The sequence below is a fragment of the Bufo bufo genome, chromosome 1 (genome assembly GCF_905171765.1).
Source record: "Bufo bufo chromosome 1, aBufBuf1.1, whole genome shotgun sequence".
In the NCBI taxonomy this organism is placed as follows: Eukaryota; Metazoa; Chordata; class Amphibia; order Anura; family Bufonidae; genus Bufo; species Bufo bufo.
Genome location: NC_053389.1, coordinates 11531400 through 11557418, shown reverse-complemented (window position 1 = coordinate 11557418; position 26019 = coordinate 11531400).

The following is a 26019-nucleotide window of genomic DNA, read 5'->3' as shown; positions in this document are numbered from 1 at the left end:
TTGGCTGGGCATGAGCTGCTGACTGTCCTCTAGTAGCTCGTCATCGCTGTATAGTGGAGCTGAGCCCACAGCATATAATACTTCTCTGGCTGAGGGAACAGCAAGGGACAGAGGCAGGTTGAGGACAGGTGAGGGCACAGGGCCTGCTCCCGGGTCATGCTAACTAAGGGTTGTGCCTGACGAACCCACCGACTGTTGGCTGGGGGGGGTCTGATGTTACTTGGGATGAAGTGGATGACCGAGTTAACCAACCAAGAACCGCTGGGCAGCTGGTCAAGACATGACCGCTAGCTGACACTGGGAGCTCAGGCCTCTCGCTGCGACTCCTGCTGCCATGCCCCCTTACTCTGCTGCGACCTCTGCCTGCGCCAGAAACATTTAGGTCTCTGCCACTCCTCTGTGCATGGCCTGGCACTTCTCTGTCTGACATACTTTTAGCTGAACTAAATAAATGAATATCAAATTAAAACACCCCTAAAAACGACAAAAATATTTTTCCTTCTGTACTGAAATAGGCCACTAAACGCTTTCAACACATATAACTGCAGAAGTGAACTGAGAATATATTTTTCTTTTTGTACTGAAATAGGCCACTAAACGCTTTTAGCAGAAATAAATGCACCAGAGAAGTGCGTATATAATTTTCTTTTTCCACAGATATAAGCCACTAAAGGCTTTTCTACATAGCACTTGCTCCCCAAGAACAAGAACAAATTGCTGGAATGCCAGAGCTGTATAATGGTTATTTGGATCCACAAATAATGTTTCCCTGCACTTGTAAATCTCTTTTTTTTTCACAATGAGGTTTTTCTAGCACTGTCCCTAGCGTCTTCTGACGTCTCTCCCTGCAATCAGAACGCTGGAAAATGTCTGACTCTAAGATGGCCGCCGTATAGGGCTGGCTGGCTGCTGATTGGCTGCATGCATGGCATTATGGGTGATCCGGCCTTCCCAGAGTTCCTTGCCCCATGTCCTCACACGTGTAGCCGCCATTTTAGGAAAAATTGTGATTCGCATTTGTTGCAAATCGAATTTTTCCGGAAATTCGGTTAGAATTCCGCTTCGTCTGATTCGCTCATCTCTAACGCTCATCTTTAAGACAAACACTGTGACATCATAGCTAGTGTCAAACAGACATTATGACATCACATCTGGTTTCAAACAAACACTGTGACAACACAACTAATTTCCAACAGGAACAGAACTGGTTTCAGACAGACATTATGACATCACAACTAGTTTCAAGCCAGCACTATGACATGACAATTTATTTCAAACACTGTGACATCCTGACTAGTAGAGATGGCCTTGCGGTTCGACCGACAGTCTTTTTGCGGCAAACTTTGCCCGTTCGCGGTTTGCCGTAAGGGCGAACATATGACGATGTCCGCCGGCGCCATATTATTTTACATTCTGAAGAACTTTGACCCATGACACATCCATCAGGTGGTACAGGACAACCAATCGAGACATTTCAGCACATGGACATAACCCCCACCCTATAACAGAACCCGATCTGGCAGCCATTTTACATTCAGTGTTTTGCCAGTGTAGGGAGAGGTTGCAGTGTGGGGCAGGGACAGACTGTTAGGGACACCAAACGCTAGCTAATAGGGCCACAAAAGTCCTTTTAAGGACTGGTATAGGTGTGCTATCGATAGGTGTGATATACTGAGGTGTGTAATATACTTATAATATACTTTATAACATTGAAAGTATATTATAGTGCATTTGTATTGTGCAGCAGTCGTGTGCGGTTCTGCTGCGATACTGCAGGAGGGACAAATGCTATTGGAACAAATAATTTCTACTGGTGTGATTTACCAGTTGCCCCCCCAAAAAACTGATTGAGGCAGGGATGTGATATACTTTCTTCCACAAATACTGCTCTTCTATAGGGACTTTGTCACAGGGTCATTTTGAAAATGACAGGTAGAGGAAGAGGCAGGCCATTCCGCAAGGGTGTTAGGGGTAGGGCAGGTGCACCAGGCCGGAGCCTAAGTGGGAAGTTTCAGAAGGTGCATGCGATTATGTCAAAGGGCGCATCAGACTTGGTTGAGTGGCTCACTCAGCCTTCCGCTTCTGCACCCTCCTCATTCTCTGCTGTGTGCACCCCCAAAGACACCACCACCACCACCACCATATCCCCTCCACTCGAGTCAGAGGAATTATTTTCGCATCCATTCCCAGACCTTACCGATGCGCAGCCATTCTTGGCATCGGATCAGGAAGAGGAGGTATCAACGGTCGCCACCTATCGGTCTGACGACAATACCCAGATCAGCCCAAAGAGGTTGGTCCCCGCTGTTGCTGCCTACTCCAAGATCTCTAATGTCAGTGGTGGTGAAGGTGATGATGATGACGTGTCGATGGACGTCACGTGGGTGCCCACAAGAGAGGAAGAAGAGGGGAGTTCAGAGGGAGCGACGGAGCAGCAGATAGGGAGGAGAAGGAGGAGAACCAGGCAGAACCCACAGTGCACAGGAGGCAAAAAACAGACTGCTAATGTATCTGAAACGAGCCATCCACCATGCACGATCACACCTGGCGCTCCCAGGACATCGGCACATGGCTCCACAGTGTGGGCTTTTTTTAACGTGTCCGCTGCTGACAATAGTGTTGCCATCTGCAGCCTGTGCTGTCAACATATAAGTCGCGGTAAGCCTAACACTCACCTAGGGACGACCGCCTTAAGAAGGCACCTGGCCTCCCATCACCGAGCCCAGTGGAAGCAACACCGTCAGAACCCACAAAGCCACAATCCTGGCGCTCCACGTCCTGCCTCTTCTCCTTTCTTCTCTCCTCCCATTTGTCCTCCACTCCACCTCCCACCGTGCCGTCGTCGCGTTCATCTGGCAGAAGGCAGGCTTCCATGGCCCAAATGTTCGAGCGTAAAAAGATGATGACGCTGGATAACCCTCTTGCCCAATGGCTGACTGCCGGCTTGTCAGAACTGCTAGCCCGCCAACTACTGCCATATAAACTGGTGGACTCAGAGGCCTTTAGAAAATGTGTGGCCATTGGCACACCACAATGGAAGGTCCCCGGAAGGAAATATTTCTCCCAGAAGGGCATCTCAGAGCTATATGGCCATGTTCAGCGGCAAGTGAATGTATCTCTGGCACACAGACACGTGGTCTAGCAAACACGGGCTGGGAAGGTATATAACTTTTACTGCCCACTGGGTGAACCTTCTGACGGCCATCAAGCATGTAACCCCTGGCACCCGTGTGGATTTGGTGTTACCACCACGGATCGCATGCAGGCCTTCTCCTCCTCCTACTCCATTCTCTGTCTCCTCCTCGTCTGACTCCTCCTTTTCCACTGCTACCGCCTCTTCTGCTGTGCCCCCGAAGCTCCCCAGAACCTATTCAACGTGCCAGGTGAGACGTTGCCATGCTGTGCTGCGGCTGTTGTGCCTTGAGGCCAAGAGCCACACCGGTCCTACTGCTTTCAGCTCTGCGGTCACAGGCAGATTAGTGGCTAAGCCCGCTCAATTTGACCATTGGTTAAGTGGTGTGCGACAACGGTGCCAATCTGCTGAGCGCGCTGAAACAGGGCAAAATGACACACGTGCTGTGCATGGCACACGTCCTGAACTTAGTCGTGCAGCGATTCGTTGCCAAATACCCCGGGGTCCAGGACGTCTTCCGGCAGGCCAGGAAAATCTCTGGCCATTTTAGAAGATCGTACATGGCCATAGCTCGCTTTGCTGACGTTCAGCGGCGACACCACTTGCCCGTCAGACGTCTGATTTGTGACTGCCCAACGCGCTGGAACTGCACCTTGTATATGTTTGATAGGCTGCTCCAACAGAAACGTGCCGTTAACGACTACCTGTACGAACTCTGCAGCAGGACAGGTTCTCGGGAGCTTGTTTTTTTTCACCGCACCAGTGGCTGCTCATGCGCGACGCATGAAGACTTCTGCGGCCATTTGATGAGATCAAGAAACTGGTCAGTCGCAGCCAGGACGCCATCAGTGACATCGTACCTTACGCCTTCTTTCTGGAGCGTGCATTGCGTCATGTCATTTATCAAGCCGTCGAGGAGCAGGAGCTGGAAAATAAGGAAGTCGCAATGCTGGATGAATTCACAGGGGGGCTACTCTATCTGAGACAAGTCAGCAGGAGTCTGAAGAGGAGTCGGAGGAGGATCAGGAAGAGCATGCTTTAAACCTTGATGGGATCCCTGGTGTTGCCCGTGGCTGGGGGGGGGGGAGACCGAGGACGACATTATCCTGGACGATGAGCAGGAGCCAGGCCACTCCACTGCTTCCAGTTTAGTGCAAATGGGGGCCTTCATGCTTCAGTGTTTGAAGAGGGCAAGGACCAGTACTGGGTGGCAACGTACTTAGACCCCCGGTACAAACACAAAATGGCGAACATGTTACCAGCATCAGAATGCAGCACTTCCAGGCCTTGCTTTGAGAAATGCTGCATTCTGCTTTTGAGGCCGCTGGCAGAGGAATTTCCACTCACAGAGAGACAGTTGCGGGTACCAATCCAACAGGGCATGCAAGAAGCGGGCGGTTTGAAGATGTGTTGGTCACTTCGGATATAAGATCATTCTTGCAGCCAACCCATCGACAGCCGCCCTCCGGATCCAGCCTCAGGGAACGCCTAGACCGACAGGTGTCCGACTACATCGGGTTAACGGCCGATGTGGATGCTATGAAAAGTGAGGAACCCCTGGACTATTGGGTGTGCAGGCTTGACCTGTGGCCAGAGCTGGCACAATTTGCCATGGAACACTTGGCTTGCCCCACGTCCAGGGTCCTATCCGAAAGAACGTTCAGCGCTGTAGGGGGGATCGTGACTGATAAGCGCACTCGCCTAGCTAACGACAGTGTAGACTACCTCACATTTCTAAAAATTAATGAGGCATGGATCTCGGAGGAATTCAACACCTGTGACGACCACGTTTAATTGAATTTCCTCATGCCAGCCCACACATATCCGCCACCACACAGAACAAAGAATGGTCCCTGTCCTATGTAAATAATAAGGTATAAAAGGCCTTTTCTGTCCGTTGAATGCCTAATGTTTTGGGCCTCGGAGGAATTCAACACCTGTGACGACCACGTGTTTCAACTATTATTATTAGTTTTTTTTTCAAGAAGCGGGATTCCGTTAGTCATGTTTTTAATCCAATTTTATATTTTTAGTTCTTTTAAACATATGTATTTGACCTATATTTGTACTGGCCTGCAGTAAAATTGATATCCATTGAACATGTAATATACCTCCGGCTACATAATCACTTGATCTTTTCTGTACGGTTAATGCATAATTTATGGGGCCTGTAATACACTGGCCTGCAGTAAAATTGATATCCAATGACTGTGTAATCTACCTCCAGCCACAAACTTACTTGTTCTTTTCTGTACGCTGAATGCCTAATTTCTGGGGCCTGTAGTCCTTTGGCCTGCTGTAAAATTGATATCCAATGACTGTGTAATCTACCTCCAGCCACATACTTGTTCTTTTTTGTACGCTGAATGAATAATTGTTGGGGCCTCGGAGGAATTCAACACCAGTGACGACCACGTGTTATTGAATTTCAACTGTTTTTTTTAAGAGGGGGGATTTTGTTAGCCATGTTTTTAACCCTTTAGGGACGCATGACGTATCGGTTCGGCATGATTCCCGAGTCCTTAAGGACCCATGACGTACCGGTACGTCATGTGTAGTTCCGATCACCGCCGCCCGGTGATCGGAATAAGGTGCCTGCTCAAATCATTGAGCAGGCACCTCGGGGTCCGGTGACCCCCCCGTGTCGGCGATTGCCGCAAACCGCAGGTTAATTCAGACTTGGGGTTTGCGGCTTTTACCTGGTGCGGTGGTGGTGCCATCGGGTCCCCATGGGGCTGTGGGGGAAACCTGATGGCATGAAAGGCAGTGCAATGCCTTCCTGAGGCGCTGCCTTCCGGTGACGAGCCTGTGAGATCCAGCCCCCTGGATCTCACAGACCGGAAGCTGTATGAGTAATACACACAGTATTACTCATACAGCCAATGCATTCCAATACAGAAGTATTGGAATGCATTGTAAAGGATTAGACCCCCAAAAGTTTAAGTCCCAAAGTGGGACAAAAAAATGAAGTGAAAAAAAAAGTTGAAAAAATAAAGTTTTCCCCCCAAAAAATTAAAAGTTTCGAGTAAAAATAAACAAAAACGTCATTTTCCCCAAATAAAGTAAAAAAAAAAAAAAAAAATTGGTAAAAAATAGGGGGGGAAAAAAGTATACATGTTAGGTATCACCACGTCCGTATCGACCTGCTCTATAAACATATCACATGACCTAATCCCTCAGATGAACACCATATAAAATAAAAAATAAAAACTGTGCTAAATAAACTTTTTTGTCACCTTACATCACAAAAAGTACAACAGCAAGCGATCAAAAAGGCATTTACCAACCAAAATAGTACCAATCTAACAGTCACCTCATCCAGCAAAAAATGAGCCCCTACCTGAGACAATCGCCCAAAAAGTAAAAAAAACTATGGCTCAGAATATGGAGACACTAAAACATCATTTTTTTTGTTTTAAAAAAGCTGTTATTGTGTAAAACTTACATAAATAAAAAAAAAGTATACATATTTACATATCGACCGGCTCTATAAAAATATCACATGACCTAACCCCTCAGATGAACACCGTAAAAAATGTAAAATAAAAACTGTGCTAAATAAACCATTTTTTGTCACCTTACATCACAAAAAGTGTAATAGCAAGCGATCAAAAAGTCATATGCACCCCAAAATAGTGCCAATAGTGCTGTTAACCCTTGCTTTGTAACTGGAAAAAATTATTAAAATGGAAAATCGGCCAAAAAAAGGAAATTTTGAAATTGTATCTCTATTTTCCATTAATTCTTGTGGAACACCTAAAGGGTTAACAAAGTTTGTAAAATCAGTTTTGAATACCTTGAGATGTGTAGTTTATAGAATGGGGTCATTTTTGGGTGGTTTCTATTATGTAAGCCTCGCAAAGTGACTTCAGACCTGAACTGGTCCCTAAAAATTGGGTTTTTGAAAATTTCTGAAAAATTTCAAGATTTGCTTTTAAACTTCTAAGCCTTGTAACATCCCCAAAAAATAAAATATCATTCCCAAAATAATCCAAACATGAAGTAGACATATGGGGAATGTAAAGTAATAACTATTTTTGGAGGTATTACTATGTATTATAGAAGTAGAGAAATTGAAACTTGGAAATTTGCAATTTTTTACAAATTTTTGGTAAATTTGGTATTTTTTTATAAATAAAAATGATTTTTTTTTTACTTCATTTTACCAGTGTCATGAAGTACAACATGTGCCGAAAAAAAAAATCTCAGAATGGCCTGGATAAGTCAAAGCGTTTTAAAGTTATCAGCACTTAAAGGGACACTGGTCAGATTTGCAAAAAATGGCCAAGTCCAGAAGGTGAAATAGAGCCGAGTCCTTAAGGGGTTAATCCAATTTGATATTTTTATTTCTTTTAAACATATGTATTTGACCAGTTTTTGTACTGGCCTGCAGTAAAATTGATATCCATTGACCGTGTAATCTACCTCCGGCCACATAATCACTTGATCTTTTCTGCCCGGTGAAGGCCTAATGTTTGAGGCCTGTAGTCCAGGGGCCTACAGTAAAATTTTTATCCATTGACCGCATAATGTACCTCGAGCCACATAATCAGAATTTCTTTTATGTCAGGTGAATGCCTAATTTTTAAGGCCCGTACTCCTGTGGCCTAAAATAAAAAATTTCTAGGCTCCAACAGGGCACATTTTAGAGAATTTCCTTTTAAGATGCATAAAAATGTCCCCTGATTAAGATCCATATTTTTTGTTGGAGTTTTTGTCATTGATCCCCCTCTGGTATGTCACTGTCCATGTTGTGGGACTATTTGTGCACTTCTACTCTTTGGTGGCTGCAAATATGAGCTAAAGGCCTGCCATTAAAGTGAATAGGGCCCGCCGTGAACTTGCGGTTCGCGAACATTTGATCGTGTTCGCGAACCGTCACGGTTGATGTTCGTCCATCACTACTGGCTACTTTCAGACAGACAATATGACATTACATCTGGTTTCAAACAAGCACTATGGCACCACAACTGGTTTCAAGCAGGCACTGTGACATCACAACTAGGTTCCAACAGGAACAGAACTGGTTTCAGACAGACATTATGACATCACAACTAGTTTCAAACAGGCACTATGACATCACAACTAGTATCAGGTGGTCACTGACATCACGACATCATGAAATTTGCGTTGCAGTGGGAAATCGAGGGGCCCGTATACGTTCTTGTACAGAGCCCTCTGGTGATGAAGTCATTCTACACCCCGGTTATGCTTCCAGTCAGGACTTCGCCTTTAATAAAACTAGAAGTAGTTATGTGGCCCTTGGACTGCAACAAGAAGGTCTGCTCCACCTCTGGGGCCACTTTATGTTAAGGGATATTTACTCGGGCCAAGAAATAAAAAATTCATCACTAACGAGCATTCATAATAACGCTCATTAGCGATGATCTGGCTGTGTAAATGCACCGCCGATTACCCGATGGACGAGCGAAAGGGTTAATTGGATCGTTAGTTCCGCAGAGATCCTTGTTTCCCGGCAGCAGATCGTACCGTGTAAACACAACCTGCTGCTGGGGAACACTGAGTCCATCTCTGGAGGAGATCGCTGCAGGTAAACGCACCGCTCTTCTCCGCTAGCGATCAGCAGATTGTCGGGAAGGGCGACAATCTTCTTCTACATCGTCCCGTGTAAAGGGACCTTTACTTTTCCTCTTTCCATTGAAATTCCGGCGCAGTGTAATTATTACAGTCACCGGGTGAGCGGCGTAATAAAAGGGGTGAGATAAGAGGTTGCGATATTTACTGTTTCTTAGGAAGAATACAATGTAACAAAGCACATAGGTAACAATACAAGGACGTCCAACAATAAACCCTGAGCAAACACGAGTGTGATAATAAATCTGCAATTATAACTGATATCAAAGGCTGCAAAAGTACAGACGCCTGGGGCGCAAAGATGGAGGAAAGTCAGGTTTCAGCCAAAGTCAATTACATAGAGATATGGGGGTCAATAGTTTATTGTTACAGCTATGGCGATAAGGCGCAACAATACAGAAGCTGTTTACCTGACCCCGACTGACACACATAATGCCCCTCCTGCCTGATTCTCAGGACTACTGCCTTGTCTGTCAGTCTTCACTGCGATTCTGACATTCTATTCATAGGTAAGTATTAACATTGCTATATGTGTCACCCCACATGGATCCTAAAGGTCATGGGATGGACAACGACCGCTGATGCTCCAGCTGATGTGAAACTACAACTCTCAGCATGTTTATCTGCTCTTGAATCCTTCATAAAAGTGAAAGGAGCATGGTAGGAGTTACAGTTTCACAACAGCTGGCGATATCAACTTCTTGGCATGTAGATCTGTATATTTATCATATGATCCATCTGTTCGGCTGTCACTCAGCTTTCCCAGGCTCCTGAAGGGCTTATCTCCCTTGGGGGGGGGACACGACATATGACTTTCTCTGGTGACGGAAACCCAGACCCGATGTTGTGGTAGCTGCGTACCTGCCAGGTGGCACGAAGGGTGTGGGAATGCTCGTCCTCTCATAAACATTACAGTCAGTGAATAGGGATCATTGATTGTCAGCTCCTGGGGAAATTAGTCACTCGTACATTCAGGTGATGAATGAGGCCTTTGTTCGTGCAGTTCTCGATCGGTGAGATAAGAGGTCAGTGCTGCCAGCGCCATGTCGGAAACTTGATGTCACTTCGGATTCCAGGGCGAAAAGACAATGGAATTTTACTTGACTGGTACTACTGAGGGAGCACTGGGACTGGCACTACTGAGGGAGCACTGGGACTGGCACTACTGAGGGAGCACTGGGACTGGTACTACTGAGGGAGCACTGGGACTGGTACTACTAAGGGAGCACTAGGACTGGTACTACTGAGGGAGCACTGTGACTGGTACTACTGAGGGAGCACTGTGACTGGTACTACTGAGGGAGCACTGGGACTGGTACTACTGAGGGAGCACTGGGACTGGTACTACTGAGGGAGCACTGGGACTGGTACTACTAAGGGAGCACTGGGACTGGTACTACTGAGGGAGCACTGTGACTGGTACTACTGAGGGAGCACTGGGACTGGCACTACTGAGGGAGCACTGTGACTGGTACTACTGAGGGAGCACTGGGACTGGTACTACTGAGGGAACACTGTGACTGGTACTACTGAGGGAGCACTGTGACTGGTACTACTGAGGGAGCACTGGGACTGGTACTACTAAGGGAGCACTGGGACTGGTACTACTGAGGGAGCACTGTGACTGGTACTACTGAGGGAGCACTGGGACTGGCACTACTGAGGGAGCACTGTGACTGGTACTACTGAGGGAGCACTGGGACTGGTACTACTGAGGGAACACTGTGACTGGTACTACTGAGGGAGCACTGTGACTGGTACTACTGAGGGAGCACTGGGACTGGCACTACTGAGGGAGCACTGTGACTGGTACTACTGAGGGAGCACTGGGACTGGTACTACTGAGGGAACACTGTGACTGGTACTACTGAGGGAGCACTGGGACTGGTACTACTGAGGGAACACTGTGACTGGCACTACTGAGGGAGCACTGGGACTGGTACTACTGAGGGAGCACTGGGACTGGTACTACTGAGGGAACACTGGGACTGGTACTACTGAGGGAGCACTGGGACTGGCACTACTGAGGGAGCACTGGGACTGGTACTACTGAGGGAGCACTGGGACTGGCACTACTGAGGGAGCACTGTGACTGGCACTACTGAGGGAGCACTGTGACTGGTACTACTGAGGGAGCACTGTGACTGGTACTACTGAGGGAGCACTGGGACTGGTACTACTGAGGGAGCACTGTGACTGGTACTACTGAGGGAGCACTGTGACTGGTACTACTGAGGGAGCACTGGGACTGGTACTACTGAGGGAGCACTGGGACTGGTACTACTGAGGGAGCACTGGGACTGGTACTACTGAAGGAACACTGGGACTGGTACTACTGAGGGAACACTGGGACTGGTACTACTGAGGGAGCACTGTGACTGGTACTACTGAGGGAGCACTGTGACTGGTACTACTGAGGGAGCACTGTGACTGGTACTACTGAGGGAGCACTGTGACTGGTACTACTGAGGGAGCACTGTGACTGGTACTACTGAGGGAGCACTGTGACTGAAACTACTGAGGGAGCACTGTGACTGGCACTACTGAGGGAGCACTGTGACTGGTACTACTGATGGAACACTGTGACTGGCACTACTGAGGGAGCACTGTTACTGGTACTACTGAGGGAGCACTGTGACTGGTACTACTGAGGGAGCACTGTGACTGGTACTACTGAGGGAGCACTGTTACTGGTACTACTGAGGGAGCACTGTGACTGGTACTACTGAGGGAACACTGTGACTGGCACTACTGAGGGAGCACTGTGACTGGTACTACTGAGGGAACACTGGGACTGGTACTACTGAGGGAACACTGGACTGGTACTACTGAGGGAGCACTGGGACTGGTACTACTGAGGGAACACTGGACTGGTACTACTGAGGGAGCACTGGGACTGGTACTACTGAGGGAACACTGGACTGGTACTACTGAGGGAACACTTGGACTGGTACTACTGAGGGAACACTGGACTGGTACTACTGAGGGAGCACTGGGACTGGTACTACTGAGGGAACACTGGACTGGTACTACTGAGGGAGCACTGGGACTGGTACTACTGAGGGAACACTGGACTGGTACTACTGAGGGAACACTGGGACTGGTACTACTGAGGGAGCACTGTGACTGGTACTACTGAGGGAGCACTGGGACTGGTACTACTGAGGGAGCACTGTGACTGGCACTATTGAGGGAACACTGGGACTGATACTACTGAGGGAGCACTGGGACTGGTACTACTGAAGGAACACTGGGACTGGTACTACTGAGGGAGCACTGGGACTGGTACTACTGAGGGAGCACTGTGACTGGTACTACTGAGGGAGCACTGGGACTGGTACTACTGAGGGAGCACTGTGACTGGCACTACTGAGGGAACACTGGGACTGGTACTACTGAGGGAGCACTGGGACTGGTACTACTGAAGGAACACTGGGACTGGTACTACTGAGGGAGCACTGGGACTGGTACTACTGAGGGAGCACTGTGACTGGTACTACTGAGGGAACACTGGGACTGGTACTACTGAGGGAGCACTGTGACTGGCACTACTGAGGGAGCACTGTGACTGGCACTACTGAGGGAGCACTGTGACTGGTACTACTGAGGGAGCACTGGGAATGGTACTACTGAGGAAACACTGGGACTGGTACTACTGAGGGAACACTGTGACTGGCACTACTGAGGGAGCACTGGGACTGGTACTACTAGGGGGCACTGTGACTGGTACTACTGAGGGAGCACTGGGACTGGTACTACTAGGGGGCACTGTGACTGGTACTACTGAGGGAGCACTGGGACTGGTACTACTAGGAGGCACTGCGACTAGTACCATTGGGGAGCCCAATTGCCGACACTATTGGGTCGTACTATGACTGGTACTGCTGGGAGGGCACTAGGACTGGTACTACTCGAGGGAGAACTGGGACTGATACTACGGGGGAAGGAGCACTGGGACTGGTACTAGTGAGGAAGCACTGTGACTGGTACCACTGGGGGGCACTGTGACTGGTACTACTGAGGGAGCACTGTGATTGGTACTACTGAGGGGAGCACTGTGACTGGTACTACTGAGGGAGCACTGTGATTGGTACTACTGGGGGGAGCACTGTGACTGGTACTACTGAGGGAGCACTGTGACTGGTGCTACTGGCGAGAGCACTGGGACTGGTACTATTGAGGGAGCACTGTGATTGGTACCACTGGGAGGCACTGTGACTGGTACTATTGGGGTACATCATGGCTGACACTATCGGGGTACACTGTGACTGGTACTTTTGGCTGGCATGCACAGCCACCCCCTCCTGCATCCGGCATTCCAACAGCGTCCTGCATAGACAATGACAGAAATGCAAATAGGGGGCATTAAGGTGCAGCGATCTATAGAACAGAGAAGCAGGTAAAAGATAAAACACTTGCACAATGTGACTTCTTCAGGCACATACATGAGTACGCTGAGACATGTGTGTACCTGAAGAAGTCGGTGGTGTGCACCAACGAAACGTAACCTGCTTATCTGATCGCTGCACCTTAGCGCCCTCCATCTGCATTTTCTAGCATGGCACTATTGAGAATACATTCAGTGTCCTCTAATAGTGTCAATCCCAGTGGCCCCTCCCAGCAGTGCCAGTCACAGTGCCCCCCAGTAGTACCAGTTACAGTGCCCCCCAGTAGTACCAGTCACAGTGCCCCCCAGTATTACCAGTCACAGTGCCCCCCAGTAGTACCAGTCACAGTGCCCCCCAGTAGTACCAGTGACAGTGCCTTCCCCCAGTAGTACCAGTCACAATGCAATTCCCCAATAGTGATGTCAGTGCTCCTAATAGTTCCAGTCACAGTGTCCCAACCCCAGTAGTGCCCATCCTAATGCCTCCCCCAAAAAGGCAAGTCACAGTGCCCCCCAATAGTACCAATCACAGTGCACCAGTAGTTCCAGTCACAGTGACCCCCCAGTAGTGCCAGTCACGGTGCCCCTAAGTAGTACCAACCACATTCCCCCCAGTAGTTCAAGTCACAGTGCTCCCAGTAGTTCCTGTCTGCCTCCCCAGCAGTGCATGTCACAGTGCACCCCAGTAGTACCAGTCCTAGTGCCCACCCAGTAGTACTAGTCCCTGTGCCAAGCAGTAGTACGAGTCCCAGTGACCACCCAGTATTACCAGTCACAGGACCGCCCAGTAGTATGAGTGCCATTGCCCACCCAGTAGTACTAGTCACAGTGCCTCCCCAGTAGTATGAGTCCCAGTGCCCACCCAGTAGTACCAGTCCTAGTGCCCTCCCAGTACTACTAGTCCCTGTGCCGCCCAGTAGTACGAGTCCCAGTGCCCACCAAGTAGTACCAGTCCTAGTTCCCTCCCAGTAGTACTAGTCCCTGTGCCGCCTAGTAGTACGAGTCCCAGTGCCCACCTAGTAGTACTAGTCCCTGTGCCAGTGCCCACCCAGTAGTACCAGTCACAGTGCCCCCCCAGTAGTACAAACCATAGTACACCAGTGATTTTTTTGGGGATTTAATGGGATGTTCATCTTCACCTATCATGAGGGTAAATTTCCATTGTGACATTTTAGAGAAGCCTCAGAGGTGGCGCTGCCAGCACTGGCCTCATCTCATCGATCGAGACCTGCACGAACAAAGGCCCCATTCATCACCTGAACGTACGAGTGACTAATTACCCCAGGAGCTGATAATAAATTAATGTAATTCACTTACTGTGATGTTTACGAGAGGATGACTGTTCCCAGATCCTGCATGTCACCTGGCAAGTACACAACACCGCCGCACGCATCTCGTATGGTGTTACGGAAGCAGCGCAGCTTGTTATGCCATGCTGTTCGTGTTGCTCCCATTCACTAGCTGTTTCCGTGAGCCTGGCCACCGGAGGTTAGTCCCATCTCACTGTGGAAACAGTGGAACTAATGGGCCGAGGCCGACCCCTAAAAAAACCTCCCTATAGCATTACCCTTGACCTCCACCAGACCTTACAGCTGGCACAATGCAGTCCGGAAGACACCAGATAAAGAAGTGTGATTGGTCACTGCACAGAAGACGTGTCCCCAGCTCCAGTCATTGTGCTTGGTGATGGAAGGGTGGCAGGCAGGAGCCATGGACACCAATACCATGAAGCTCCCGACACAGTTTTTGTGCCAATGTTAATGGCAGAGGAGATCTCTGGACTCTGTAGCTATGGAGTCAGTAGAGCCTTGGTGACTTTTATGCACTTGTTCCTCAGCACTTGGTGTTCCCGCTCTGTAAGTTCATGTGGGCTCCACTTTGTGGCTGAGTTGCTGTAAATCCTTCCTCTTTACAAAAATACCACTCACAGGTGATTGTTGGATATCTAGGAGGAAAGACATGTCAGGAAGTGACTTGTGGCAGTGGTGGCTGTTATTACAGGACCACACTGAAATTCAGGGAGCCATTCTGTCAAGAAATGTCTATAGAGAACTTGAATTCACGACTAGAGGCTGGATGATATACACCTGTGGAAATGGTAGACTGCTTGGCCAGGGACTGGATGTTACACACCTGTGGTAATGGTAGACTGCATGGCTAGAGGCTGGATGTTATACACTGTGGTAATGGTAGACTGCATGGCGAGAGGCTGGATGTTATACACTGTGGTAATGGTAGACTGCACGGCTAGAGGCTGGATGTTATACACTGTGGTAATGGTAGACTGCATGGCGAGAGGCTGGATGTTATACACTGTGGTAATGGTAGACTGCACGGCTAGAGGCTGGATGTTATACACTGTGGTAATGGTAGACTGCATGGCGAGAGGCTGGATGTTATACACTGTGGTAATGGTAGACTGCACTGCTAGAGGCTGGATGTTATATGTACAAAAGAAAAAAAGGGAGATCGGTGGCAGTGTCTCATGTGTGGTGTTGTCACAAAAATTATATACAATGAAATAATAAATTGCCCTTATCAGATGTCGTTGTGGGGAGCTACAACTATAGCCGCTTCTGCTGGTGTTTATCCGGACCAGCCAACGAGGTTACTGCACTGCTGCCCGGGTTCCTGCCCGCACAAATGAGACAGGAAAACATCAAATGTAGAGAAAAGTAGAACCACTAATTGAGGCGCTGGTAGTAGGAACATCCAGGGGCGGACTGGGAACTTAAAGTGGCCATGGAAAAAAAAAACTAACAGTGGCCCAATTTTGTAGGGGCAACACAAGTAGGCGGGGTCAACAATACCATAGTGCAAAATACCGTCCCATCAGAACCAAATAACACAGTGTAGCACAATATACTGGCCCAAAAGCTGATCCTCTGTGGTGGCCATCAATACTTCCCATCTTCTGTCCTCCTCCATTTGTCTATTGAGCAGGGGGCTTAGGAGGTGATGTTCGGCCAAAGCACCATAGCAATTGAATTCAGGAGGACATGTGCGACCGCTGGCTGGTGACATGACATGAGCGCCTGATTCTGACAGCGTTAATTACCACTAAGAACTCATTATGTACCCCCTCAGCGACAAAGAGCAGGACTTGGGTGGCCCCCTGGAGCATCGACCCACTGGGAAATTTCCCTGTGGGGTCTATGGCCAATCCGCCCCTGGGAACATCGATTGTGGTAAGTATGATAAAATAGCCCTCTTCTTCAGGACAATTGCACAACAAGAAGGACATAACGTGGTTTAGAAAGTGATTTTTTTGGTGCGCAGGCCATGGGGACGGGCGGGCGTGAACCAGCTGGCCCAGGGTGGGACTAGCATGACATGGCATTCATCAAATGGACTAAAGTACATATTTGGACTAAAGTACATATTTTCGCATGAATCTTTGGGTTGTATAGCCCAGTGGTTAAGATTCTTGCCTCTAATGCAAAAGGTTGTGAGTTCAAATCCCGGCAGATACATATTTTTGCATGATTGATCTGGAGCCGTACCTGATACATCGGCTTTTTCAAGTGGAGGTATAGCCTTGGAGCTACAAGTTATAATATAGCAAGGCTTAAACTAAGACTATGTTAGATATTTTCAAGTCTAAAGTGAATTATTTCACCAACTAGATGACATGTTTCTAGAAATGTATTTAAATGAGAACTTGACCCCAAGGAGTCTGAGATTGTCACTTACACTTACTTTTCCAGACGACCCAGTGTTTTCATATGAATGGAACGATTATTTAGACCAATGAGCCGCCGGCCTGTTTAGGTTAACTAAGAATAAAAGAAAGGCACTGACGGACTCCTAAAGGCAGGAAAGGGAGAAAAATATTCTCGACATCAGTTTTCATCACATTAATCACAATCTGACTAATATTATCTATCATACTTACAGGTTGGACTTGATGGACCTTTGTCTTTTTCCAACCTTAACAACTATGTAACTATGTACAAGACATTATTGCCCAAAAAATCCAATAAATTACAAAGAGATAGGATGGGTGAAAAATCTTAATTTCTAACGATAATTTGTTTTCCCTTAGTCCTAACAGCAGCACAGATGGGGTTAACTGCCCCCCGTGGACTGGTAGGACCGGCTGAATTTTTAATGAGCCCAAAGAATAACCAATAGAAGAACTCTAGCTCCCTTAAAGGGAGGGGTTCGCCCCCCAGCCCACCGTGTCTATAACAAGAAAGTACTTTTAGGGTGGGAAATTTGTGTGCTGCTGTTAGGACTAAGGGAAAACAAATTATCGTTAGAAATGAACAATTCCCTTATGTCCTACCAGCAGCACAGATTGGGAGATAGCAAGAAGAATCCCCTAGGGAGGGTCCTCATGCTCGGCAGAAGTAAGGACTGTCTGCCCAAAGGCCGAAAACTCTGCTACCTTAGCATCTATCCTATAATGGAAGATGAAGGTTGATTCAGAGCTCCAGGAAGCTGCCTTACAGATCAACTCTAGGGGGAGAAGACTTCTCTCCGCGACAGAGGTAGCTACAGCCCTTGTAGAATGGGCCCTCACAAACTCCGGAGGATCTAAGGATTGGGAGGTGAAAGCTTCCCTAATGGCTTCCTTGACCCAGCGACTAATAGTAGTTTTAGACGCCTTACAGCCTTTAGACTTACCAGCAAACAGGATAAAGAGATTCTCATCTATCCTGAATTCTTTGGATCTATCCACATAGATCTGGAGGCATCTCCATATATCCAGTGGATGTCGGACTGGAACATCAGAGGAGGAGGCAGAGAATAATACAGGTAGAGAGATTACCTGATTGATATTTTGAAAGGTTGGAACTTTAAAATAAGGTAGACATTTTAGAAGGACCCTATCCTGTAAGAACATGGTGTATGGGTGTAAAGCGGAGAAAGCTTGCAGCTCCGAAATTCTTTTGGCCGAGGTTATGGCCAGAAGAAAGACCACCTTGAGTGTTAGAAATTTAAAGTTTGCCTCCTCCAAGGGTTCAAAGGGGGGAGATGCTAACCCCCTGAGAACAACTGACAAATCCCATTGAGGAACGGGTTTCAGTATTGTAGGCTTCAATCTTTCCGCTCCCTTAAGGAAGCGTTTGATGAGCGGGTCCCGAGAATATGGCCTGTTGAGACAGGCCGAGATGGCAAAAACTTGGACCTTTAGGGTAGATGGGGAGAGACCTCTGTCTATCCCATCCTGAAGGAATTGTAAGATCGCTGAGAGGGGCGGATCTGCAGACGCCACCTGGTTGGAGCTACACCAAGAGGTGAAGATCCTCATGATCCAGGAGTAGGCCTTCTTGGTAGACTCTGCTCTGGAATGCGACAAAGTTCTCAGGACCGACTCAGAGAGCCCATCCACTCTGGGAAGGGATTGATCAACCTCCAGGCTGTCAGGTTGAATCTGTGCAGATCTGGGCAGAGATGAGTGTCCCACAACACCAGGGTCTGCTCCGGGGGGAGTCTCCAATATTGTCCCCGACTCATCTGAATGAGCTGGGTAAACCTGGATCTCCTGGGCCAAAATGGTATGATGGCTATTACCGAGGCCTGATCCTGACGGATTTTCATCAATACCCTCGGAATCATGGAAAAAGGAGGGAAGATGTACGCCAGCCTGAACCTCCACGGTATTGTCAGAGCATCTATCGCCAGGGGGTTGTCCTCCCTGTATAGGGAACAGAACCTCTGTACCTTGGCGTTAAACCTGGTTGCCATGAGATCCACCTCTGGCATACCCCATCTGAGGACTAGCTGTTTGAAGATCTCCGGATGCAGTGATCATTCCATGGTTGGTAAGCCGCGACTTAGGCGGTCCGCGATGATATTGAGGGAGCCTCGGATGTGAGTGGCGGATAGATGGGATAGGTTCAGCTCTGCCCACCGCAGAATTACCCCAATCTCTGAAAGAAGGGGTAAGGATCTTGTGCCTCCCTGCTTGTTTATGTAAAGCACGGCAGTCATGTTGTCTGACTGGACTTTCACTGCTTTGCCCCGAATCTGAGGGGCGAAGTGAAGGAGGGCTAGCCGGATAGCACGCATCTCGCGGAGATTCGAAGAAAGATGCCGCTCCTGAGGGGACCAAGAACCCCGAACTGGGGATCCGTCTAAATGGGCGCCCCAGCCGTAGTCAATATGAGCCAAGCTGGTTGGGTCATAGACTTCCCTTCTGGTAGATGGAACCACCACCTGAGGGAATTTCCGGTTTGGTTGGATAGGGAGCACCGGGAATCTAGCCCCGTAGGGCTGCCGTTCCATTTGTTTAAGACCTCCGACTTAAGAGGTCGGAGGTGCCATAAAGCCCAAGGGACTGCATCCGCAGCCGCTGACATGAGCCCCAACATCTTCATGAGGGTCCGTATAGAGACTCGTCGTGGTGCGTAAAGGAACCTTGCCAGGTCCTGAATCCGCGTTCTTTTTTCTGGCGTCAACTGGAGGGACATCTCCAGAGAGTCGATTATGAATCCTAGATAATGAATAGAAGTTGAAGGGCTCACGTTCGACTTCTGCCAGTTGATAATCCAGCCTAGGCGGAGCAGAAAGGAAATTGCGACATGAAGATGATGGGAAAGTAGAGGAACTGAAGGGGCTAGAAGAAGCCAATCGTCCATGTAAGGGACAATGGTCAGACCCTGGAGTCTCAGAGCTGCCACCACTGATACTACCACTTTGGTGAAGATAAGGGGGGCAGATGAGATTCCGAAGGGAAGGGCGGCAAATTGAAAATGCCTGCACACTCCTGAAATCTGGACCGCGATCCTGAGAAATTTCCGGGAGGAAGGATGGATCGGGATGTGGAGGTAAGCATCCTTGAGGTCCGATGCATTCAGGAGGGGAGCCAGTGCACCAACAGGAACACATCGCCCCCAGGTATCGCTTATGGTAGCTGACTGGGGGAAAAATAGAAAAAAATAAGCGCAGAGACATAAGTGCTAGATGAAAAGTGACAAAAGAAAAGAGACCAAACAAACATAGTTGATAATGGTCTCCAAATCCCAAAAAGGGAGAGCTTCGCCAGTCCACCTGTCCAAAGGACAGAAAAAAACACGGTGGGCTGGGGGGCGAACCCCTCCCTTTAAGGGAGCTGGAGTTCTTCTATTGGTTATTCTTTGGGCTCATAAAAAATTCCGCCGGTCCTACCAGTCCACGGGGGGCAGTTAACCCCATCTGTGCTGCTGGTAGGACGTAAGGGAATCCAGATTTCCATGGTACAAATATATTTAATACAACACCATTAGAAAGCAGGCAGGATAAAACAGGTCGCGGGGGTAGTAAATTTTTTTTGTGAAAATTAAAACTAGACATCATCACATGCAAACTAATTATGGTAAAACCAGAGCCTGTTCTTTCACTTATCAACCTGGACACATAGATGAGGCTGAATGTAATAACCAGCCAAACGTAGATACAATAGCGTCTGGGGGCAAGATAAGTTCGGGCACTTCTGATATATACATTGCATATAATCCAATAGTAACAACTCACATAAACACCAGCCCTAATTTTCACTTACATACAAGTCCTATAAACCATACTGAGACCAATAATGGTACAAATGATAAGAAGACATTAGCATCTCCTTCTAGCATTCACTCTGTACATATTGACACCTCTCAGAATCCGTCCACAGACGAGGTTATGGATAAAGAAAATTAGAAGACGAGGAGGAAAAGAAAAAAAGAAAAACAATCTAGCGACTACAGACAAAAACAAATCATCTCAAAAGGATCCCGTATCAACTGTGAAGATCTTTAATCTCTCTACACATAAACTAACAATACAGAAATGAAATTATTACAAAAAGGGTTTTCTTTTTGTCGTTATAATAAAATCAATCCTTTGGAACTCTTTATAGATGTACACTGCTCAAAAAAATAAAGGGAACACTTAAACAACACAATGTAACTCCAAGTCAATCACACTTCTGTGAAATCAAACTGTCCACTTAGGAAGCAACACTGAGTGACAATCAATTTCACATTCTGTTGTGCAAATGGGATAGACAACAGGTGGAAATTATAGGCAATTAGCAAGACACCCCCAATAAAGGAGTGGTTCTGCAGGTGGTGACCACAGACCACTTCTCAGTTCCTATGCTTCCTGGCTGATGTTTTGGTCACTTTTGAATGCTGGCGGTGCTTTCACTCTAGCGGTAGCATGACACGCACATCAATGCGAGCTGTGGCAAGAAGGTTTGCTGTGTCTGTCAGTGTAGCGTCCAGAGCATGGAGGCGCTACCAGGAGACAGGCCAGTACATCAGGAGACGTGGAGGAGGCCGTAGGAGGGCAACAACCCAGCAGCAGGACCGCTACCTCCGCCTTTGTGCAAGGAGGAACAGGAGAAGCACTGCCAGAGCCCTGCAAAATGACCTCCAGCAGGCCACAAATGTGCATGTGTCTTCTCAAACGGTCAGAAACAGACTCCATGAGGGTGATATGAGGGCCCGACGTCCACAGGTGGTGGTTGTGCTTACAGCCCAACACCGTGCAGGACGTTTGGCATTTGCCAGAGAACACCAAGATTGGCAAATTCGCCACTGGCGCCCTGTGCTCTTCACAGATGAAAGCAGGTTCACACTGAGCACATGTGACAGACGTGACAGAGTCTGGAGACGCCGTGGAGAACGTTCTGCTGCCTGCAACATCCTCCAGCATGACCGGTTTGGCATTGGGTCAGTAATGGTGTGGGGTGGCATTTCTTTGGAGGGCCGCACAGCCCTCCATGTGCTCGCCAGAGGTAGCCTGACTGCCATTAGGTACCGAGATGAGATCCTCAGACCCCTTGTGAGACCATATGCTGGTGCGGTTGGCCCTGGGTTCCTCCTAATGCAAGACAATGCTAGACCTCATGTGGCTGGAGTGTGTCAGCAGTTCCTGCAAGATGAAGGCATTGATGCTATGGACTGGCCCGCCCGTTCCCCAGGCTTGAATCCAATTGAGCACATCTGGGACATCATGTCTCGCTCTATCCACCAACGTCACGTTGCACCACAGACTGTCCAGGAGTTGGCAGATGCTTTAGTCCAGGTCTGGGAGGAGATCCCTCAGGAGACCGTCCGCCACCTCATCAGGAGCATGCACAGGCGTTGTAGGGAGGTCATACAGGCAGGTGGAGGCCACACACACTACTGAGCCTCATTTTGACTTGTTTTAAGGACATTACATCAAAGTTGGATCAGCCTGTAGTGTGTTTTTCCACATTAATTTTGAGTGTGACTCCAAATGCAGACCTCCATGGGTTGAAAAATTTGATTTCCATTTTTTTATTTTTGTGTGATTTTGTTGACAGCACATTCAACTATGTAAAGAACAAAGTATTTCAGAAGAATATTTAATTAATTCAGATCTAGGATGTGTTATTTTTGTGTTCCCTTTATTTTTTTGAGCAGTGTACAAAGGTTTAGGAGGAACCTTACTATAAAAAGACATTTCTATATAGAGGATACAAAAAGTTTCCAAAAGAACAATAGTAAGGAAACAAGGGTTGCAGAACCTTTAACACATTAACATCAAGACATTCATCCGAAATCAAACTTTTTTCCTTTTCAAAGCCAAGGGCATTATATACCATTTTTTTTTTTTTGTTATTATACACAGATCTGAAAAAGGCCTCAAATGAATCTTATATTGAACTATGAAGGCAACTTAACAAAATATGAACGAAGCTTTAAAAAACCTAAAAAATAAGGAGCTAATTATCTGCCCAGCAGATAAAGGGGTGGAGTGGTAATTCAAAATTATACGGATTATTAGAAGGAAGCCCAAAAGATCCTTAGCGACACAACTTACTATAAAAAAAACTACTTGCAACCCATTGCCTGAAATAACCAGAAAATGTAGTAGATTCATTAAAAAGGCTTATGAAAAACAATATATAAATAAAAAAGAAAGGAACTTTTTATTACACAAGTCTCCCTGTACCCCTTATTTTTACCACCTCTGGGTAGACCAATTGTCTGGAATACGAGATGCGCTAAGAGTAATTTATCACACTATTCGGACTTGTATATGCAACAATATGGCAGGAATCTTATCTAGTTATCTTCATGATTCTAGTCAATTGATTTGTGAACTAAAAACTATCACGTGGCAAGACACCTATGCTTTTTTTTAACAATGGAAGTCACGGCCCTTTATTCAAACATATGTAGTACCCTGGAGCAGGGGTACTTTGAAGTCCTTACATTTGTGGACATTTTCTCCTGTTTCCCCTATGCAAAGTTAAAACTTCTAACTTTATTTCACTTGAAAGGGTTAATTTGCACTGTTTAATACCGTGTAACTGCATTTTATATGTATGTTGTGATATATATCCTGTTCATTTGCACTGTATTTGCTAGGCTCTGTGGAAAGGGTTAACAAATACTGAGAGACTTTTGGGACTTTGAATAAGAAGCTGGTAATTTTCCACAGCTGCCATAGGGTTTAAAGAAGAGCATGTTTTGGAGGGAAAAAGCCAGACTTGTTTACCACCAAAACCAGACAGACTGACCTTTTGATTGTCTGGTTTAGCTTTGTTGTTGTGTCTGAAAACTTGTTTTTGTCTGGAAAAACTGCTGTGTCATCGCCGTTGAGTATCATTGAAGCCCTACTGTTAGTCTATGAGAGACTGAAAGTGTAACATTGTATCTGTTTGTGCTGAGCTTCTCCACTCCAACCCTCCCACTAGAAGGCTCCAGTCTAGCTAGAAACTGTATATAAGGGGAGCGGTCAGAGACCCTAGTGTTCTGCAGTTAGAGAACAGTGCATAGAAGACTCTGCCCGTCTGCATGAGTGACCTGAGGAAGACGCTGAGATCAGGACTACTGAGCTACAAAACTGTTAGCTCTTGAACAGGCTACCAGCCTTCTGAGAGGAACAGCTAGCCCAGGCCTTTCCTCAGCATCAAACCATTCTTCTGCCAGGGAGGAGACTGGAGAAGCCAGCCCTATGTCTCGTCTGTATTGTTTTGCACCTGAATTCCTCCAGTAAAGAAGCACACCGGTTTACTGCAGACCTTGACTCTCTAGATTTTCTCCCATTAGGGTGCACCACGCTTTACCATCCTTTCCGGAGAGCAGCAACACGTGGTGACACCTCAACGGTGTCCGGGGGACCCATCGTAGCATTGGGGTCACCCCAAACGCGGCCACTGCACAAAATGAATTAGGAATCCAGTGAGTAAAAACAACCCTTTTATTAGAGAGCCTACGCTTTATTCTTCAAAATAATATTTCATATATAACACAGTTTATCATCAGCGCAACTGGACCGCGAGTAGCGCCCTCATCCGCATATATACATACAAAATCACCCCATACAAAAAGAACAGATCAGATACTTCAAAAGATACGATATTGTCATCATCTGGGATGTGGACGAAGATTCTGCGACAATCTTCTGTGACTCTGTCAATAATACGGAGTGGGGGATTTCCTTCACCCCCAACTATAGTAGGACAGAAATAGAGTTCCTAGATATTATTATTACTAATCGCAACAATTGCATTTCTACCAAAACATATTTTAAATTTGTGGATACATATAGCTATATCCACTGCCACAGCTTCCATCACAAAAAATGGTTACAAAATATACCTTATAGTCAATACAAACGTGACCGGGCCCAAACAAAAGCCTGAATGTCCAGGCAACTTTTTGTGATTTTGTGCACGCGGTGGTTTAGTGACCCTAGATTTTTTTATTTGTTTGACTACCAAAATAATTTTTGGGATTTTTTTTTTTTTTTACTTGACACTTTTTTTTAGGTTTAATTTGGAAAAAAACGCTAATTATTATTAAAAAGTATATATTTTTTAATTATAGCTTTTTATTTCTTACATATTAAAACTGACACAAAAATTCATTATTCCCTATTTTGTGATGATTGTTTTCATATATTACCTATTTGCTGATTCACACCCGCTCGCCCTCATAGCCTGTGCGCAAAAAAAATAATCACTTTTTAAACCACATGTTATACAATTGTCCTGAGGAAGAGGGCTAGTCACCCTTGAAATGCGTTGACATCAATAAAATACATTTTATCATACTACGATCAATGTTTTTACTGCCAGAGCCAGAATAGTGGTTCTACTTTAGTTTTTTCTATACCTTTGACACCTGTGGTAATAGTAGACTGCATGACTAGAGGCTGGATGTTATATATTGTGGTAATGGAAGACTATATGGTTAGAGGCTGGATGTTATACACCTGTGGTAATGGCAGCCTGCATGGCTAGGGGCTGGATGTTATACACCTGTGGTAATGGTAGACTGCATGGCTAGAGGCTGGATGTTATACACCTGTGGTAATGGCAGACTAAATGGCTACAGGCTGGATGTTATATATTGTGGTAATGGTAGACTACATGGCTAGAGGCAGGATATTATACACTGTGGTAATGGCAGACTGCATGGCTAGAGGTTGGATGTTATACACCTGTGGTAATGGTAGACTACATGGCTAGAGGCTGGAAGTTATACACTGTGGTAATGGCAGACTGAATGGCTAGAGGCTGGATTTTATACACTGTGGTAATGGTAGACTGCATGGCTAGAGGTTGGATGTTATACACCTGTGGTAATGGTAGACTACATGGCTAGAGGCTGTATGTTATACTCCTGTGGTGATGGCAGACTGCATGGCTAGAGGCTGGATGGTATACACCTGTGGTGATGCCAGACTGCATGGCTAGAGGCTGGATGGTATACAACTGTGGCAATGGCAGACTGCATGGCTAGAGGCTGTATGTTATACACCTGTGGTGATGCCAGACTGCATGGCTAGAGGCTGGATGGTATACAACTGTGGCAATGGCAGACTGCATGGCTAGAGGCTGTATGTTATACACCTGTGATAATGGTAGACTGCATGGCTAGAGGCTGGATGTTATACACCTGTGGTAATGGCAGACTAAATGGCTACAGGCTGGATGTTATATATTGTG